Genomic DNA, 19,845 nt, shown 5'->3' on the forward strand with positions numbered 1-19,845 from the left:
GGCTTTGTCCAGATTTTTTCTGCTAAGACGTTGAGAGCTATAGTGAGACGTGAGAACTGAATTCGCTAAATGATAGCCATTTAAGTTTTAGTCTTCCTATCTTTCAGGAAACTGCTGATTTGGCATAGTGGTATGTTGCTCTAACTGTAATGCACACGGTCCTGGGTTCAAGACTTGGTAGCCGAAGTTATACAAGCAATGTTTAAAATGTGTCCCTGGTTTTTCGACTCACCCCCCCCCCAAAAAAAAAAAAAAAATTTAAATTGGTTCATTGCTTTTTGTTTCATTGCCTACTGGAAAAACATTCAAATTTAAAATGCGATTTTTGTGTGTGTGGAAGTAGACTTTTATGATGGTAATGTTCTGAATTGGGCAGTTTTGTGATTATTGGTTCAGGCATTTTGTTTCACTGCCTACTGGAAAAATGTTCAAACAAATTTAAAATGCGCTCCCTCTAACTTAAGTCTAACAAGTGTGCTGTATTATACAAGGAATATAATTTAATAGTCAGGAAGCTGTATCAAAGAACAAATGTATGTTTCCTGTTTTGTGTGCAAGGGGCATGGCCATTTGAAAACTGGCCAAAGAATATTCATCCACCACTGGCCATATGCATTTTCTTGGTATGTGGAGTGGGTGGCAATGCTGTTTCAATCTATGTAAGTTACAAGGGCAGAGAAGTTTTAATGCGGTTTATTTTCATTGTGAGACAGTATTGCTTTGTTTAGCAGATATTTATTAGTGTTTGTGCATTGTGCTATAAAATATAAAAATAAAAACCAAATAATCATTGTAGAAATTAAGCAGTATGCATGCACACATCAGTGTTTATGGTAAATGGGGCGAAACAGCCAGGTAATGGGACATTGGAATGGTTGCAGGGGGACTCTGGTTCTATATTTTGGTTCTGTTCTTTAGTTTGCGTTTGAAAGTTGGTATCCCACAATTCCATTGGAGTGGGTGGGGTTATGTAATGTATGCAAATTATATGTTAATCAGTGTACAGATTTGTACCTATTTTTCATGGGCCTTGTCCAGATTTTTGTTGTTTCCAGGTTGAGAGGTATGCAGTAGATCCATATATATATATATATATATATATATATATATATATATATATATATATATATATATGTGTGTGTGTATATATATATATATATATATATATATATATATATATATATATATATATATATAAAATGTGTGTGTGTCTGTGTGTATAAGTGCACAGAGGGAGAGAGTGTTACATGTCTTCAACTTTATCTTGGTAAGCATGGGGTTTCCAAAAGTGTTCCCAATACTTTATATAAGTATTCAAAACTGTCTGGCTATGGGAGGACAAATAGATTCTTCCTTATCATTGATGATTAAGGAATCCCCCCCCTAAACTTTTTCTGGGTTTGTGGTTAATCGTCAAAGGGCGTAAATATGGAATGGCAGTTCATCGAAATCCATCCATTGAAAGTTGCTTCGTCGAATGTGCACATCATCAAACCTGTGAGACTGGGAAAGTAACTAGTTGTGCAACACTTCCTCATCTCATAAATGGCAGTATTTCAAGCCAACCCAGGTGGGGGGGGTTTTGACCCCTTACCCCCCCCCCCAAACTATATATACCAACTCAGAGATCACACTACAGTAGAGGAAAAATGAGAACAGGGAAGTGTTGGCCAACTAGTTACTTTCCCTGTCTCACAGGTTTGATGAAGTGCATGTTCGGATACACTTTCATTGGTTTGATTTTGATGAAATGCCATTTTATGTTTACACCCTTTGATTTACTATAGATCCAGATTTTCTTGCTTTATTATAATATTGACTGCTTATCCCTCTGTAGCTGGATACTGAATAGCCAGTACTCCTTATGGATTTCTTACATTGACTTTCCATCACTGATCAGTAAACATGTCTTTTTCCATTTTTTCCTCAGGATTTCTTCACCCACTATGTAGTACATCTGCTATTACGCATATATTTTCTTTGCAGATATCTGTTCTTCCTACTAATTCATTTGCAGCTTAACTTAAAAGCATTGGTCACGGAACCTTACCCTGTCATTACATCCCCTGCTGTTTCATTTCCTCACTTCAGGTTGTCATTGTGTCCTGTAGTCCTGACAAATTTTAAACATGGACATCTCTGCAGGACCAACTCAAAGGTTAGCCATGTTGCATATTAAGACTTTTTTTTATGTACTGCATCATATAGTTTTCTAAAATCCCAAGTTACATTGATAAACAATTGTTTGTTTTAGTTTGGCAACTCTGAAAAAAAAACAAAAAAAAAAACATTGTATTTGCCTGGTATTAGCTATCTCTTGCAACTCTTAGCTATCTCTTGCAACTCTTATCTTATTGTATTGCAAGTCCCACTACTATCTTTCTGCTCAAAATTATCATTGCATCATTTTTCCAATACCTAGGTCGAACAACATCACTGGTACTTCACTATAATTTACAAAATCCTTGTGAAAATTCTTAAATTGATTCAAGATTCCAGATAAACAACAAAACACATCATAGTTCCATCATTTAGAATAAATTCCAGATAAATAACCCAAAGCTTTCTTAGTTTGCCAATGCATTCTGTTCACTCATTCTGTAATACTTTGCTTTGTGCAGTTCAAGGTCAAGGAAAATTTGCAGTCTGTGCAATTACTTGGACAGAAGGCAGAGAACTAATCCTGGATGAGACACCAGTCCATTGCAGCAAACATGCCCATGCATACACCCTAGTTACAATTTTGAGGATTTATTAATTAATCTGCAGCATCTCTTTATGAAACTAGAGCATTCTGTGAAAGTGTTCAAGGACCCAGGGAAAATATATACTTTCTGCGTAGGAGGCACCCAACAAGGAACTATTCCAGACAACCAAGTTTTGTGAGTCAGCAGTGCTATTACACCTCTGTTTTACCTTGTATCAGTACATTTTTCATGTCATATATCTTTTAACAGTCAAACTGTACTCAAGTGTACTCCAGTATAACTGTTGACTATTTGATTTCAAATCTAGAATGTTTTTAACTTGGATGTTTACAGCAACCTATATCCAGTATTAAATGCTGATGGCTTACACATTAAACTGCAGATTTTACTATATTATGTTTTTCTGCATTCATATTTACTATATTTCCAAACATTAAGAGTTAGGAGTGTGATGCCCATGCTTTTATAAGAGCTCCTTTGTAGTCAACGTTCATACTTAACACTCTACCAGTTCATCATAAAAGGTGTATTTAATCAAATGTCCCATAAAATACTATATGAGCATTTAGAAGCTGTCGAATTTCCTGTAAGAAAATGTGTTTCAAACATGTGGGAAACTGGTTCCAAGGGTTTAGAATAGAAAGACCCATTTTCAGAAGAGCAGTTATGAGAAAGCACGTTAGCTAGCAAATATCTTGATGCAAAACTGTCAGATTGTAATTTTCTGATTCCAAACTTAGGTTATACTTGGTGGTAAAAGTGTCATCAGGGCATGGCCCTCTACTGTAGCTGCAAAAGGGACAGCATAGCAAATAATGGCTTTGTATTACTGCCTGTTAGTGGTCACAGCATCAGTTGCTATCAGATGTAAATGATGCAGGTTTTAACCCGATTAATCCATTTGTGTTGCTATTTTATTTCATATATGGTTTATTTTGTGTTTTTGTAGACAGATATTTAGAATTGATCTGAGCTGGCACATTTGAATTGAGTCCAGTTTTCAGGAGACTACATACCACTGCTTCATAAACCCATATTGGTTTTATGGCAGATTAATGCTTTTGCATATTAATTTAAGTATGGTAATTGTGCCAATGTAATCTGAGAAAGCTGTTTCACTTGTTTAGGTATGTGTGTGAGTGAATATAATTTAATGTTTTGAATTGTTTTATTGGCTTATTATTTAACACCAGCAGGAACCTGTGTGTGTTAGCCATCAGGGCTTCAGTTTTTAATGGGTTGATTTATTTATTTATTTTTTCTCCAAATCGAGCATTCTCCTGCAAGGAGTTTAACATTTACTGAGATTCCCTATGGTTGCTGACGTAACAAGGTATCGAGTACAGGCTAATACCACCAAAGTGGAAATCCAGGCCAGTTCGGACACCAGCAAACCTAACCTAACCTAACCTAGCTCTTTTCAATAATCCAGTAAATTGTTATATTGAATAACAATGATGAGAATACATGACCTTGACTGTGAGTTGCTTTTATGCTTGTGAATACATTCTGACGTTTATTAGTATAATTATTGTGATACTTATAAGCTTGTACATTCCTTCATTGTGTGCATTCCCTAATGATTTTCTGTCCATACTGTCAGAAAGTAGTAAAGACCACAGATATGACTGCAATTTGTTTTCCATGTAGTCGTCCTGGGTCCTAAACAAACAAGTTATCTGTGCATTCATGTTTGTAGCTGGTTTCAGAACTTCATACCAACTAAAAGTAGCTGATTTCAGAGGCTGGAAAGACAGCAGCAGCAGTTCTCCAAGAAGCTATCACTAACTTCAGCTTGGCATCTGAAACTCATTAAATATTTATGTAACCTGTAAAATATTAATTTCTGCATTAAGCAGTCTATTTTTCATCTGTGAAGTACACGGCTGCTTTTGGATAAATTAAAATAACTGAACTTGGCAACACAAATTATTGGCTATGATTTATGTATACTGGTCATGAAGAGGAGTCTTTCAGAAATAGGGTTAGGTTTTGTAAAAGGTTACAGCATATTACTTTAATTCTCAAAAGAAAGCCATATTCAAAATATGTTAATACTTTTGAAAACAGTGGCCGCCCCCATTTTCTGTTTTATTTATTAAACTCAGAAATTTCTGACTTAAGTTTCCTCAGAAAGAAGCTGACAGTATGTATTTTATGTCCATAATAATTGATAAATTATGGTAGCATGTACTGGGCAGGCTAATTTTATATACCAATTATAAAGCAGAATTGAAAAGTCCTAAATTATGTTTGTCAAACTATGGGAGAGCTTCTTGGGCAACTTGATGAATAAGTATTTGTAGGTGATGTGAATGTAATTTAAACCTTATCCAACACTAGAGCCGAGTGACCTAGTGGGCTAATGCACTATGCTATTTGGTTCAGACTGCTATGACAATGAATTGACTATCCGAATGGATGATTGAGGGGAATCCAGAAAGGCTATTAAATAGCTATTATACAGATGGAGAAATGATGAGAGAAAACAAGGATAGAGGGGAATTTAGAATGTTTGCACTTAACGGCAAACTAGAAATGCTTATTGCTGCCTTTTTTCCATCATGTTAGTGTAATATCACATAAACCATGACAGAACAACCTGTAACTTTAACCCACAAAGTAATATGTATTCTAGCCCAAGTGTAGTGGGGAAAAAACAAACTTGCATATCCCCTGTATTGCCAAGCAAGCATATTATCTGAGCTTTGTAAATTAACCAGTACATTTGTTGCATTAACTATGGACAGTAGCTGCATAAATTGATAGATGCTGTTCATATTGATGACTGCTGCAGCTGCCTTTATATAGGTCATGTATTGCCAAAGATATACTGGTTGACCAGCTTCCAAAGCTTCAGGGCACCTTCCACGCAACCATACTGTCAAGCAGCTTAAGCTGAATTGACTAAAATATAAGTTTGGGTGTGAAGAACATAAGAACGTTACTGCCGCCAAAGAATATGCTCCTTTATTGCTTTACACTTCAGTAAAGTTATTTCAAATCTAGAGTGTTATTTAATGGACTGTCTTGAGAGACTGTAATGTTCTGTAAAACTGAGCACTCATTTATTTGTTTGAAAATAGTATAAACTAACTGAAAACATATTTTCTGTAGAGAAATTGTATTTATTTTATATTATGGGACTGACAGTGTTTTAAAGTGCTTTTTACTGTGTTTTTACTGTCAAAGTAATTTTTGTGGATTGATAGTTTTACTGGCATTTGCTACTTGTCTTTCCTGTGAAAGAAGCACCATTTTTGGCTTGACCATGGAACAGACTACCGGTCACATGGTCCATTTTCCTTCCAGCAACAAAAAGAAAACGTTAGGCAAACAGCCTTTGCCACCACACTAGGCTAGCAGTTTGCCACAGCTGCATGTGGGTGACTCTGCTCAGGTTATTTTGTTGCACATCAGACCACATATCTTTTACCCTGAATCCATTGGTGAAGCACATAAAGCCACTATTGATTAGGGGTTAGTTACTTCCACTGTGGCTGCTGAGCCCTCTTGGTGTGTAAGGGAGATCCACTCACAGTGGCCTTGGGAGAGGGAATAGGGAAGGTTTCCCTGTTGTGATATAGTGCTATGCCCTTCCCTGGGGAAGGAGCTGCTGCCATTAGTAACATGGTTGGCCCCAATTTTACCTTTAAAAAACAGAAAAACAAATGTGTATATAACCCTCCTCAAATTTCTTTGTATGGCAGTAATTTACTGAGACCGGCTCAGGGTTTAATTTGGATTATTAATTCTTCCTGTAAAGTGGCATCTGGTAAAAGAAAGAAAGGTGCCCCTTTTCTGGAAGAGATTAAAAATTCTGAATCTAAACAGGATAATGTAGGGATGGATTACAATTTTTTCCTCTGATTTCAGATTCAAACCCGTGGTGGTGGTGCTGTGGTAGCGTTGTCGCCTCACAGTAAGACGCTGTCAGGTTCGATTCTCAGCTAGAGCGTCTTTTGCATGGAGACATGCATGAATGAGCGTACCTTGAAGGTTGTGCGTCAGGGCTGGTAACTCGGCACGTAAAACTCAACTACCAATCATTAGCGGACCGGAGTTCCGCTGTGGCGAACCCTAACCAGGAAAAGCCGAAAGACACAAACAAACACTCTGATTTTCCCTGGGGGGGGGGGTCTCTTTTTGTGACTATTGCAAGAATGTTCCAGTGTTTTCAGTGGGAGAAAACTGAGGTTTCTCATTCCCTCAGAAATTTAGAGTTGTTACAGAAGGATTTTCCAGTACCTTAGCCCGTTCTTGTCCTGTGTACTTTAGAGGATGTCTCTCTTATTGCCTTTAATTTTCATGATAGTCAGCCAGCTGTCCATATGAAGGCAGATAAGATGTAAAAAGTTCTTCAGTCTTTTAAATTTTTATACACTATTACCAAATCTAACTCAGCAGCTATAGCCTTAGCTGATTCCACTGCTGCTAAGCACTTAGTTAATTCCAATCCTACTCTCTCCAATAAGGGTTTATACTTTTTGTTTCTAGGGCTTTGGCCACATTTACTGTTTTAAGGCGGTTTCCCTGGCTGCATTCCTGGAAACCTCCCTGTTGACAAAAATGAGATTTTTTAAAATTTTTCCTTAGACAGAGATTTAATGCTTAGCCTCTCTGCTGCAGAGGTGATCAGAAAGTGTAGTGAAAGTTGCAAACTCATCCAGGCAATCTTAGAGATTTTTCAGCCTCCTTTACAAAATTGGCCAAGGGATTTTCTTTCCCCTCATAATTAATGTTCTTTTTCAGGGAGCTTTATTCAACATCAGACTTTAGAGAGACAACCAAAGTTTTTCATTCTAACAGCAAAAAGTTGTCAACATTCTTATGAATCTGATTTTCTGACTACCCAATGTACATCAGTGGTATTTATTTTAAACCCTAATCTGACTTCTTTACCTACAATGCTTTTCACTGAATAAGAGAGAGAGTCTTTCACCTTGGGACTGCAACTTTATCAGACCCCTACATAAGGTAGAAATAATTAGCTCATATGAAGCACACAACAGCAGTGAAGCAGCTTCTATTTGTGTATGTATATTGTGTGTGTGCATACATACGTACACACACACACATATATACACACGGATTCACTTTAGAAGCTTGAAAGCCCATAACATTGAAATTCACTATGCTGATGGCCTTAAACTCCAGCTATACTCTTGTTGCATATCATCTACTCCAAGGCCATCTCTGCTTAACATACAAGGCCATGTCAAACCCAGAGCTGTTGGACATGCTACACTTAAAGAAATCCCAATCCCTCAGAGCCGAGCCACATGCTCCAGGGATCTAAACCTTGTCATCACAATAAACAAAACATGCTGGAGGGATAGGTTCCTGACCCAGAGACTCCCCAGTCTCTGGAATAGACTGCCCATACAAGTCAAGCAAGAGCGCCTCTTTGGCCCTCTTCAAAAGGAGCCTTGATGATTGGATGGGAGAAATGAAATTCACCCCAGGGATCATGTCAGTCACCCTGCTAGACAGGGGTCCAGGGAAGTAAATAGTGTGGGTAGAAATAGCCAGGGAATTGTTATGGTTAGGCTTGTACAGGCCCTAGGGCCGATAGCCTAGTACCAACCTATGAAAACATTGAGACCAAAATCTTGAAAATTCAAAACACTGAAAGCTCAAAACATTGAATTCCATAACACTGAAAATACATAGAAAACCAACATTTAATATATAACAGCACAACTACATACAGAAACAAATAAAAAACAAACCATATTACACTTCAATAAACAGGGGGCAAGCCCCCCCTGCACCCCCTATGTGGGAGGCTGTGCCCCCACTGCTACTTAAATATATAGACTCTGAGATGGCACTTACAGAAAAGAATGGCAAACATACCATTCTGTGCTTCATGACTGCATGTTTAAACTGTAAAAAAAAAAAAAAAAAATCTCCTCAACCTTCTCTTAGAAATATTAGTTCACTGTTAAAACATTGCACATTACTATATATCTCTCCAATACTTACTAGAGTTTCATAGGTAACCTCAGTCATATTCCCTTCTTACTTGCTATACTACAACATAACGCACATAATAGTGTAGTGTATTGTGATCTCAACGTTGATGTATTTAATTAGCAGAAGGCGTGCAAGGGGGGATGCCCCTCCTGGTGATAGTTGGAGAACTGTAATATTGTTTGTGTGTAGTTGTGCTGGAATATAGTACACGCTGCTTTCCTACATATTTTCAATGTTATGGGATTCAATATTTTGAATTTTCTATGTTTTGAATTTTCAAGACTTTCATCTCTATATTTTGAGGTTCAGTGTTATGGGCTTTCCAGCTTCTGAAGTGAATCAATACGTGCGCGCACACACACACACACACACACACACACACACACACACACACACACACACACACACACACACACACACATATACATACACACACATACACACAAAATATGCTGTCAAAAGTAAAAAAGAAAACTCAGAAAAGCAAGCCCACATATTTGGAAGTAACAATGCATGGGCAATGTTTGCAGTTTTCTTGCAATACAACCATTTTTATGACTGCAAAGTTTTTTGGGTGAATTTGTACTCTTAGCTGTCCATCCTGTAAACTAATATTATTGTATATGCCTTTTCAAACTAAGTCAGTTATGCATACAGGAAAACTCAGTCTAACATTGTTTATTAATCTATCTGCTGTCTGTTAGACAAATCTGTCCCTTTTTCAGGGGCTACGGGTGAGGACCGTTTGGTTAAGTAACTTGCTCAGTGTCGCACAGCAAGGAAATGAATGTGGAACCCTGTAGTCTGGGTACAGGAAGTGGCTCATAAACAGCTCACAGCTTTAGCCGTCTGCACTAACTGCCAGACTAGTATAGTTGAGCTCCACTGAAATCAAAGCTTACACATCTGCTATCTAGTCACTTTGTGAATTTGGGCAAAAGACTGGTGCACAGTTCAGCAACAGATGAAAGAACTAGAGGATTTTTGGAGAGTTAGCAAGCTTGAACCATGGATAAGCATATGAGGACCCATAGTTCTACCCTTAATATGCAGTGGGACAAAGCTGACAGTAATGAAAACCGGGACTGGGATAATTTGTCTGTCTCCTTGGTACAGTGGAGCACAGTGAAGATTATGATGTGGCAGTTTGTGACAAATTGGTTTCAGGGAATCTTTAGAAAATCAGAAGGTACACAGATTGAAAGGGCTTAATGAATTACTGAGGAAGGCTGTTCACTAGAATATCTGCTCACACTACTACATGATGGCCCTTACTTTTTCCCAAAATAAGGATGTAATTTATGACTCTAATGAAGATGGATGATTTTAGTTATGTGGATGTGTAAACTGAAAACCATGTCTGATTACTTTGGAATCACAGAAGTTAAAACATAATAGCTCTCATTTGGGACTTGAACCCAACACTTCCCACATACCATGATTTCAGTGCCATTGGAATAGCTAGAGCCTCTTGACAGGTAGGTATTGAACTTTCCTGTAAGAGCCTTACTTTTTTAACTTTGAAGCCCCTGGCATGGTAATTAACGTCAACAAATCCTTTCACTTTTATTATTCTAACAGTACCTAAGCAGAGGTTTTATGTATTTGTGTGCATTTATAATTTTGTTCTGACCACTCTAGTAAACTGCATGGGGAAATACTTGACTCTGTGATCAACGCAGTAAAGCAAGTTTGGCTATACATGTATACTTGGGAGCTCTGCTTCACTTTTTTCTGTTGGAAAGATAGTCAAAAATGCTGAGGAAATAGATTGCTACTTAAGATGACGCCATTACAAGTCTACCTGTCTGCAGGTGAATACCATGGACATAGCTCTCAACCTTTTAGCCCCAGGAATCTTGACAAAATCAAATACAATGGGGGACAAATACCCAAAAATAGGGAAGATTTTTAATATACGTTTAGAAAGTCACTAGACTAACAGGATGTGTTGGTATGCATTTTATGAAGGGCATGAAGACTGAAGGTCAGATGTCTACAATTTTAGTGACTTCTATCCTCAGTGATTTGTGAGAAAACCACCCATTTTATGAGGAATAGATCAAAAATATGAGGCAAACTGGACATTTGGTGAATATAAGGATAGTTGGGTGGTATGACCACGAGTGAGCCAACCCTGGGATATTCCATGTTTGTTCATTGGGTAGGGATTCAGGAGGCAGAAGTTCAGTCTTAGAAAAGATGGAGTAACATCTGCTTCTCTGTCTGCCTTCTATGGGTGACTGAAGAAACCTGGTGGCTCTTTATTTTTTATTTTTTTTAACTCAGCAGTGAATATACCTGTAAAACAGAAATTGCTCATCTTAGACATTCACATTGTCAAAAGATTTACTGAAGATGGAGGAAGTCTTGGATTCACTGCTCCCAGTATTTAAAGAAAATGATCAGGGACAGTCTCAAAATCCTGTCCTGTCTGAATGGGGAGGATATGGTTACTGGGAAATGGTAATATTATTTGATCAGCGCAACTGGGAAGTAATGGTACGAGTATGCATACTTGGTCTGTTGGGGTCACCTTAGATTCAATTCTTTTGAAGGGGCAAATGCCTGTATGCCACTGAAGGTGCACAAGCTCCGTCTTGTAAAGGTACCCTAGAAAAGTTCTTGGTACCACCTAGTACTCTTAGCTTGTATCATTTTGTTATGTCATGGAAATTGGTGTGGTACTATGAGTTGTTGCAGCAGATGTCTTTCTTACAGCGGTGCACTTTTCAATAATTTACACTCTTTGTAGTGACTGTAGGCTGCTTATTTAGCAATGACCACTTTCAGAAGTGGCTAAATAGTATGTGCATCTCTGCACACCTGTAGAGAACACTACTGTGGGCAGTGCATTACAGTTTCAATATTAGGGCTAGAGTCCCACTAACTCCTCTTCAGTACTGTGACTTAAAGGATCTGTGTTTTCTAAATTCAGTTGATTAATCAGTCCTAAAACTAGGCAGCAATACCTAATGGATGTTCCCTAGATAAAGTGAAACAGAAATAAAAAGACAGGTTTTCCAGCAGCCGAACATGTCTGTGGAGCTTTTAGTCTGTGCAAGATCTCATTTTTGAAACACCCTTTGTCAAGGATTAAGGATTCATGCTGTCTTTTTAAAAATATGGTCTCTTTGGTCTTGCACACATTTTATTTTCATCACAGCACAATGTGCTATCTTGGGTGTGGTGGAAGAAACAGATGGCATTTGCATACCCATATGGCCCACTCAAACACTTCATTCCACTTACAAAATATGCAATTTTTCAGCTCTAGCATTTTAACATGGAATTAAAATGGGAAATGTGAACATAAGGAGACTACATACTGAGGTGAGCTTGAGCTACTGATTGCAGCTGAAATGGAAAAGGGCACAAAGTGTAATTAACTAAAAGTGGGCTGGTATAATGAAACTTCAGTAAGGAAGGTTTAGTTGATGCTTTGCTCAGGAAGAATTGCAATTAAAGATGGGAAATCATTCTCCCTTTGTAGAGTTGGATGGCCAGGCCACCCCTAGAGTACTGCACATACTTTCAGACCCCCCACCATAAAAAACACACTTCTGCACTGATGTTCACAGGACACAAGAGGTGAAGAGTCTCATAAACTGATTCTGTAACAGAGTAGCAGCAAAAAAAAGGCAGCAGAACTTACGTACACGGTGGGGCGGGAGTGGAGGGCATAACTGAGCACGTCGGGGTTTTCAGGAGGGAAACCTCTGTTAGAGAAAGATCCATTGAAAAATAAGTAACAGAAATGGAAATACAGCCCAGCGACTCTTGTGTGTATAAAATAGTTCTTAAAGACTCCTGCCGCTATTTGCATAAGGAAGAATTACTAAAGTATTTGGGACAAACTTTGGAACATGTAGGCTGGATATAAGATGGGTAACAGTGGGTTGCAGGAAATAGCAATATAATGAATACAAAATAATTGTATGTCATTGGCAAGGTAGAAAAATGGACAGACCAAACAAGTAAACTGGTCCTTTTGTGCTAACAATTTGAGTTTACAATGCATTACCTGTGTCCTTCTATTTCTTTAAATATTTTATATCTAAATATATTTTTTTAGTTTTGTTTTTGTCTGGGTAAAACTTGATTTAACATCATGTTTTCAGCAGTCACTCAGAGGTACTGGCCAAGAATATTCTTTGCTACACAGTATGCAAATTGAAAACATGGGTATCAAACTTAGATCAAAAGAACATAACTTATTTAAATTAAAGTCCTTTACCCTCAGAGCAACACTGACTGCTTTGAATGAAGAAGTTATGCTGTAATATAGGCTGCTTTTGTGCGACTGTCTGCTTTTACTACTACTGTTTGTACTTGGTTTTTGTTTTGCTCTTGAAGAGGGTATTTCAGAAAACCAAGTGAAAACTGGGGACATTTTAATGAGTGTAGTTTTGCTTTCTTGTCTGCTGTATTCTGTAATGTTAGTCATCTGGTAACAGCTTGTCTATATTAGTCACAAAGGTATACATGAGAAGTACCCACCCATCAGGAGGCCCTTGTATTAATCTACAGTTATCTAACACAAGTTATATTGGACAGCAAAACTAGTAGTTAAGCCATCACAGACTTGCAAGCAATATAGGAAACATGCAACATTCAACGTAGATTGTCCCCTCCAAAATGGGTCATCTGTTTTGGCTACTGTCAGATGTCTCATTACAAGAAAACAGATGAACAAAATACAGACAGACGTAAACTATAAGCCAATATATTATCTGAAAAAGAACCTCACGTGAAATTATTGTAACCAAGCAGTTTTTGCAGAGTTACTTCATTAATCATAGAACTGCTGCGTTAAAGAAATAAATTTAGCTAAAGGCAATGATAAAATATATATATTTTTTTAACGAGGCATTATTGTAATACTTAGGGTTAAACATCTATGGTCTGGTCTGGTCTGGTCTCCAGGATTTAACTTGATTCATGGTCTCATTAAGAAGGCTTTTTAAAAGGGTGCACAGCTATGAGCAGCCTTTGTTGTGTTTAACGGGTTAGAAATCATAAAATCTCACAGAATACATGCTTTTAAAGACTCCTAACAGGGAATGTGACTTAGCCTAATTTACTTATGAAATTAAAAAAATGAAAAATATTCTAAATACAGGAAGAGGGTAGGATAGGAATTGTGCATTTGCTATAAGGAATACGAATCCTGAAACACACCCTCATGCAGCAATGAGACTTGGTGTGTGTTTTTTTCCATTCATTTTACAATGCATGCTTTAGTCGTTCTCGTGAACCCTTACTGGAAGCCTTTATAAATATGCTTCTTTGTTTCATGAGGGTGTCCTGCCACTGGGTAAAATAGCATAGACTTTGTATACACAGTGCTCCTTTGTAAATAACCATGCAAGTTATTTTTAGAAGCCTTTCTGTTTAACAAGCCATCTGCCTGACTGGCAAAGGACTTTGGGTAGGATTGTAAAATTGTTTTTTAAGGCAAGTGGATGAAATAATAAAATTATTTCCATGGTACTTGATAATATGACAATAATGGTTTTGGTTTCTGTTCATTTTGATGAACATTATTTGTTTACACCCTACTGCTTGTTTACATTTTCCAGAACATTTGAAATGGTATACTTCTGACTATAGTAGCAAGATGTCTACAACAAATACGACTATGCAAACTTTTATATTAAAAAAAATGAAATGAGCATTAACCACTTACATTTTAAATCCAGTGTTTGATATGTTCCCTTAGAAGAAGAGTCCCTCTGCTTCAGCAGGATCTGACAGTCTGGGAGGAGGGCAAGTACTGATAGCCAAGGAAAATGGGCGGGTTATACATATGCATAAGCAACTACTGAATTATTACTAACTGACTTAACCCTTGTTGTTTCCAACCACTTGTATTTGCTAGCTTCCGAATACAACTAATGCTTAGAGCTGGCATGTCATGCTGGGATTTGCACTGCACATCTTGGTCTTAGTTTGCATCTCTTGTAAAATACAAGGTTTGTTGTGCATCGTTTTGAAACTCTCATTTGTAAAATACTTCTAAAGCAGTAGTAGTAGAGCTTAAGGCTTTCAGACGTCCACAAAGGATGGTTGTATGCTGTGAAAGTGGCAAACAGGGTTTTTTTTTTTTTTTTTTTTTTAAGAAAACTGTAGTACGTTTTGATCATGGACGTGCATGACAGACATGGGACGTGCGTGAGAATCTGTCTGCATTTGTCTTTTTTTGTATGTTCTTGTGCTAATTTATTTGAAAAAAAAAATGGAAAAGCATTACCGATGTTCTCACTGTTGCATTTAACTGCCATATGCAACTAGCAACATCTATAAAACTGTCTTGTATATGTACTAAAGATTGCTTAATATTTTTTTTAGCACTCTTGTGAAATTGATCTCTGCTTATGCACACACTAACACTTTTGCCACTGGAGGAAAATAAACATGCTTTTGCTTTATAAGTAAATACAGACACATGCTAGCATGAAAGAGCACCAGCTACATGTTTATTAAGCCAATTTTATGTCAATCAAGTGCCAGTCAAATGCCAATGAAAGCAGTTCATTTTATTGTCAGTTTAATGCCAGACACCAAGACTCATTGTCATCATTAAAGTAGCCAGACAGAGCATCATGCAATAACTGCCAGATGTGCACAGAGGGTAGTTCTTTGAATTATGAAAATTAAGACCGTCAGTTCCTTGAGCATTAAGCCAGCAGGTCCAATAACCACTAGCAAATTTTTACACTTCAAAACCAAGAAATCACTAGCAGATCCCAGGCTTTGGCCTCAGCCTACCAGCCTTCTTGTCTTTTGACAAGAATGCTAATCCATCGAATAATAGTTGAAACTGACTGGTGTCTTATTTCTCTGCGGGAGGGGTGTTGGGTGACTGGCTCAGCTTAGATGACTTGGAGATTACTGTCAGGAGCACCATAGGCCACGAAGCTGTAAAGTTATGCTGTTCATCTTAAATTTGGGGAGTAGATGGACAACACTGACCACTTCATGTACAGTGGAATACCACTGGCTTTTCATTATAGAAACTGGGTAGACAGGGTATCTCCTGCCCCTCTTGCTGTTTCCCTGAGGTAGGATAGCTGAGGCAGCAGTGGAAGGTTTCATCTTGGAGGCAGTTTTTTTATGATGGAGATGGTTTCTAGGGAGAAAAATCTAGGAGTGTTAGTTTAGATGAAGGTTATAAGGTAGTGGAGATTGAAAAATGTATGTATGACACGCATCACAGAGCTGAAGTATGTACTGAACTAGGTGTGCAAGCTGTTTGAGGGACAACAGAGGGGCTAGGTTTGGTGAGTTATACAGAATATAGTATTTGGTAGACTGTAGACTAAAGGAATTTCGGATTATTTTGATTTAAAGTTTGGAGATTGCCATAATATGATTTCTTGTGAAATTTATTCCTGTACTTAGTGTCTTTTTTGAAGGTCTTCTGGAGTGGTGCAGCAGTAGCGTTGTTGCCTCTCAGCAAGAGGTTCTCCCGATGGATTCTCGGCTGGAGTGTGGGGAGTGCCTTCTGTGTGGAGTCTGCATGTCCTCCCCACGGTTGGGTGGGCGTTCGAAAGACATGCGTAAATGGGCGTGCCTTCGTTGAAGGCTGAACATTGAGCTGGCATCTCAGCGTTCGTGAAAATCTACTGCCAGTAATTAGCGGACCGGAGTTCCGCTGTGGCGACCCCTAACCGGGAAAAGATGGAAGACAACAACAACTTAGTGTCTTTTTTGAAGCATTTATAATTTTGTAGGGTAGACTTGGTCTTATTTGTTTTCTCTAGATTTCCTATGCTTTGCCTCTCTGATAGTTTTGGGTTGTCTGAAGTGTCAGGGTGTTAGATTTGCTTTGATCCTTTGTTTTTATAGGGGCATGTGCATTTATATTAAGGATAGTTTATTAATAAGTAGACATCTAGGTGCCCTCTAATTGAAGGGTTAGCAATTGATTCCAGTGTATTTTAAAGTTGAGATGAATTCATCTTTTTGGAAGGGCAAACTGCAAGCAAGGTTGTAGTGGAGGAATTTGTGTATATTATGATGGTCCCAGATAGCAAAGGTAAGGAGATGGTTACATGGGGTATTGGGGAAGGCCACCAAAGGAGACAATTTTTTTGGGAAATTTAGAAAGATCCAATCTAAGGTGGATTTCCTGTCTGTTTATGGTACGCAGTTGTGGATGTAATAAGCTGGGTTAACCCATGTATGTTTATTGCATTATTAAAGAAGTCCTTGCTTATGTTTTGAAAGTCAATATTACTATCACCCATTATGATATTTTCCTGTGAATTGTCTGTGGAAGCTCAGGAGAAGAGTTGTTCTCTAGTATTTGTGTTGTTATCCATAGAAACTTTAGTTTTAGAATGGACATGAGGATTTCAGCATTATTTCTGTGGACTTTGAGAGATCAGAAGTTGAGTTAAGTTAAGGGAATATAAGTATAACCTCACCACTTGCCTTTTTATGGATGGATGGTTTGATCCCGGAGGTAGAAATACCTTGTCTTTAATGTTGCTTTATCCCAGTTTCCGTAGCTGAGCAGCCATTTGTCTGGATATACTAGTTGATTTCTAATGCTTCTTAAATCTTATATTGAAAAGATGTAGACTAGTGGGTTATTTGAGTTAGAAACCATGGAGGATGATTGGTTGCGAGGAAGATGATGGTTTGGGTGGACATCCCCCTGTAATTTTGATGGTATGTTTTTAACTGTTCTTCCCCACTCCTACCCTGTCTTAAATCTATTGCCAGTCCATTTTTATTTCCTTTAGTTTCCCACCATTGCTCCCCTTTTAACTCTTCCTCCTAAAACTGACTCTTCACACTACCTTATTATATTCCCATAGCTTCACTGATAAAATATCACCCACTTTCCAAATGATAAGAAATCTTAAAATCTTTGTCAAATAATTTGCATTACTTGTCAGCATGTAATCTCAAGCCAATACTCCAGTATTAATATATAGAGGTCTTTTTCCATGGCTAACATAACTATGGCTAGCTTATATTTTAATACATTGCTTAATACATGTTAATAAATACTTGTAAATTAGAACTTTTCTTTAAAAACATAGGTCTTTCTATAACCTCATAGAATAGGGGACAGTCTTTAATCTTTTGAAGCAAATGCAGGTTTATGATAAAACTGCTCAATCGCAGCTGTGGTGACCTGATAGGTACACTACCATGAGGATAATAACAGTATATATTTCTCTCTTGCTGCTATCCAGCAATCTGTTTTCTGAACCATTTATCTTGATGCAGTTTGCAATTCTGGCAAGCTGTATAAGGTAGACAAGACCTTTCTATTTAATGCAACAGTCTTCATTTCTCTACTGTAGTCCCCTAGTCATTTCCAAGCAAACCAACAATATAATCTATTCTGGGAGTACTGTGGTCTTTCTTTCCAATAGGCCATGCCATCCATGAAAGACATCCAGATGACATCCTTTCTACTTACCAAAAGCTACCTCAGCTGACTTGGCTCATCCTATTAAAGTAGTGTTGTACCATGGTCACAGCAGTTTTATTGGCTCTTCACTCTCCCATAGGCATTAAGACCGGTGTTCCTAGTAATTCCAGCATCACTGTTAAAAAAACTCATTTATGCTGCTTGAATGTGTGAGCTCATCCTTATTGTAACTTGTCAAAGCTCATGGCCAATGGTGAAGAAAGACAGAGTAGCATCTATGGCAAATTGTTTCACTGAATAACTCGAGTGTTACTATACCTACCACAGTCTCCTGCAATGTTTGCAGTACTGCAATCCCCACATCATTCTAGGCCAGGGAACTGTAACTCACACTTAGGATTAAGCTTCTCCTTTGATTATGACCCTATCATGAGGGAGAGGCCTGCCTTTTCCTGTGATCCTTAAAACTATTGGACTTTTGTGTTTCTGGTAGACTTAACATTTGTAAGATGGTCCAAACAGGCAGGACTATACAAAGATCATTGAAAGCTGATCCTTGTGGTAGTGCTTTTAAAGCATAAAAATATACCCAGAAAAAAGGAATAATCCAGACTTAACTCTGTAGCAAGCCCTGCCAGATAGTATCCACTGACAAGGCCCTTGTGATAGTGACCAATTAATCTAATTAGGATTGGCCCAAATAAGACTGTTGGTGCCACTGTCTAAGCTCACCATACCCAAGGCTAAGGGGTGGGGGAAGATGTGATATTAGAAATATTAACTAGCTGACTGTTAAATAAGGAAATACAAGAGAGGTTCCTGAAAAGTAGAAAATGTGGTTCACCTCTGTAAGCCCTTAGCCTCAATGTCTTATCCAGTCTGCCTGAGTTAGTAGTTATTTAGATGGATTTTAAAGGCCTGTAGAGGTTAAAAGAATACAGGCAAGGGCTTTCATTTCACAACAAAGTGTATACTTTAAGCATAATTTACAACTGAAAAATGTATTTAGTCAGAAAAATGAAACAAAAACCAGAACACTTTCAGATCCCATGGTCCACTTATTAACATTTCACAAAAGAAATTATTTAAAGGAAAACTACTGGAAAAAGATTGAAAAAAAATATTTATTTATTCTATTTATGTGCCATTTGTTAACCAGGTTGGTCTGGCTGGGCAGATGCCCTTTTTCAGCAGAGACCCGAGGAGAAAAGCTCCAATACAGAAATTAATTTGTTACAATGAATTAAGTATTTAAGCGTACAAACATGGGGAAATACAGATATGACTTGAACAAAGAGATGTAAAGATTTGTCTTTTACATTGTTTGAAAGAGAAAAGGGGGGGGATAGATACAAAAGGAGGGAGAAATAGGGATGTAGAAGTATAAAGTAAGGATAGGAGTCTCTGAGGGAAAAGCAAAAGAACAGAGAAAAAGAAATAAAATACATGTATGATAGATATATGTAAGAAATGGAGACTAGAGAAAGATGGGGGAGGCTGAGGCAGAGGAGGTAGTGTTGAAGTAGGATCTTAGAAATAGGGACTAGAGTGAGAGGGGAGAGGCTGAGGCAGAGGAGGTAGTGTTGAAGTAGGATCTTTACAGGGTCAGGTTCAGGAGTCCAGCAGATATACCTTTATAGCAAGTTTGAAGTTGCAAGAATTTTGAATAGTTCTGATATGGAGAGGAAGTTGGTTCCAAGAAGAGGTAACTTGGTGACCATAAAGAGTTTTACCTATGGATTTATTTGGTTTGGAGATTTGAAG

The 19,845-nt window shown here is 37.8% G+C and overlaps 1 protein-coding gene across 1 annotated transcript in view; it reads right to left on the bottom strand.

Annotated features, from left to right (window-relative positions):
- LOC122811332 overlaps positions 1-14,474 on the bottom strand; it is a 77,870-nt gene extending 63,396 nt beyond the window's left edge. Inside the window, exon 1 of the mRNA XM_044083104.1 lies at positions 14,377-14,474. The gene's annotated coding sequence lies outside the window, so the exon portion shown is untranslated. The remainder of the gene's footprint in view (positions 1-14,376) is intronic.
- Between the last annotated feature and the right edge of the window lie 5,371 nt (positions 14,475-19,845).

This window comes from Protopterus annectens, chromosome 9.part0 (assembly GCF_019279795.1).
Source record: "Protopterus annectens isolate FY-2018-M chromosome 9.part0, PAN1.0, whole genome shotgun sequence".
NCBI classification, from domain to species: domain Eukaryota; kingdom Metazoa; phylum Chordata; order Ceratodontiformes; family Protopteridae; genus Protopterus; species Protopterus annectens.